Source organism: Pholis gunnellus (genome assembly GCF_910591455.1).
Source record: "Pholis gunnellus genome assembly, chromosome: 9".
In the NCBI taxonomy this organism is placed as follows: Eukaryota; Metazoa; Chordata; class Actinopteri; order Perciformes; family Pholidae; genus Pholis; species Pholis gunnellus.
The window spans coordinates 17,141,983-17,144,002 of NC_136535.1; positions in this window are offsets into that span (position 1 = coordinate 17,141,983).

Sequence of the window (2,020 nt, forward strand, 5' to 3'; positions counted from 1 at the left end):
TTAAAATGTGAAGCCAAACCCCGACACACAATCATATATTAACTAATAAACCACAGATGTTATTTGTTTTACAGAAGTGCAAATGACTGACGGGTATACTCGTGAAGAGGCAAACACTTTACTCCATCAAGGAGGACAGTAATGGGAAAGAGAGAAATCTGCTGGTAGCCATGCATGTTAAGTGAGGTACACATAATGCTACAATGGTAGCATCTTCACATCGAGCTATTCTTGTTTTTCTCCGTCTATATACGGTCCTGCAGATGTTTACAGTCATACCGTTTCCGACTCATATTGGCATAGTGATCATTTTCTTATATTGTCTGCACTTACCTGTCTGTGTTAGTGAGTGTATGTACTTTCTAACACTTTTTTGTTAAAACATCTGTAGAACGTCTTTCTCACTTTGAACATTTTGGCTTTAGTTGTCACAATGAAGCCTCCAAAGCAATCCTTGTCATAAATACATCATCCAGTCCTCAGCGAGTTTCATGGCTGCACTATTTTGTTATCTTATTACTGTTAAGAGAAGTTTTGCATCGAAGGTTGAATCACAGTTAGAATGTCTTATCTATACGACAGTATTTTTCTTCAAGTCCCATGTCGTCCACACAAGAAATCATCAGTTATATCCATTCAGTCCACCTTCTTTTAGTGTCTTCTCTAAAAAGTGAAAGTGGACTTCATTTGAACGGTGAGAAATCTTCAGCTACAATCCCCAAATACCCTGATTATCGAGATCAAACTATGTCAGCAAAGATGTAACTCTGTACCACTCTGGTATCAGATGTTTGGGGAGGAAAGGAGTCTTCCAACTGCTCCTTGTTATCAGGTTCTGTTGAGCGAGAGTGCGCTATGGACCTGTAGCCACGTACAACCTTTATGAGACATTTGCCATGTTGGGCTGCTGTTACGTTTCCTTGTTAACGTGGCTTCTCATCTGGCAAAGATCAGTAAGTCGCCACACTGCAGTTTTTACACATCGTTTTTACAGAACATGGTCATCCTGACACCGCTGTATCTCCAGGTGCACTTCTTTCTTAGAATCCAGAAAGGCGGATCAGCACTAAGTCGGTGCCACAATGTAGTCTCTCAGTTTGTTTTGTGGCAGACAGACCAGTCTGGTTGTCACCTCCACGCTGTTTTCAGTCTGTCTTCTGTGAAGGTCGATGATGGGGATCTCTAAAGAGGCAGAAAGCATGCAGAATAAAAAGATTCAGTATATTTCTTTCAAAGCAAAAGTCCAAATGTTAAAAGACATTTGCTGCTTTGATTCAGTTTTTAAGCTATTGCCTCTCTTGTGGAAATTGCAAATCGTTATGCTCTCTATTGCCATGGTCTGATAAGTTTTCTATTTCATAGGTCATTTCAAACTCCATAATGTTACAGTATATAAAAAATATATATAAATGAATCATTTTAAGAAATCACCTGCATGTCTGCGTATTAGTAAACCCTACGTTGCTTTCTGACCTGCCACCTTATTACAGTACTAGTAAATGATGAGTTACATAACTGTCCAATGAGGGAAATGGAAGGCCGTTCTCACACAAACTGGTAAAATACGGAAGCTTGGTCACTGGCCAGACGTGGCAAACTATGAGGCTTTATGGCCGTGTTATGGCAGAGTAAAGGAGGAAGTCAGGTTTAGTAGTATAAAGAGCAATTTAGTCCCACAGGCAGGAGGACAGGGTGGATAGTTGGGTCTAAAAACACACAACTTTCAACCAGGGGACCGCTGTTTGTGTCCTGAAACATGGGAAACATGTTCATGTTAAAGTTAAATTATTAAATTATTTGTCACATAACTCGCATGCTTGAGTAACAGCACTTCCGTAGATATTTTAACTCAAACGACAATCTTTTCGCAAACCTAACCAATTAGTTTTGTTTCCTAAACCCAACTAACTTGTTTACTGTGAAGACGGAAGTTTACTTTGAAAAGACTGAATTCATGTAATGAGCGGAAAATTGACACGTGTTGCTGGCTTTCGTAAGAAAATGCACGAAAAATGGAACA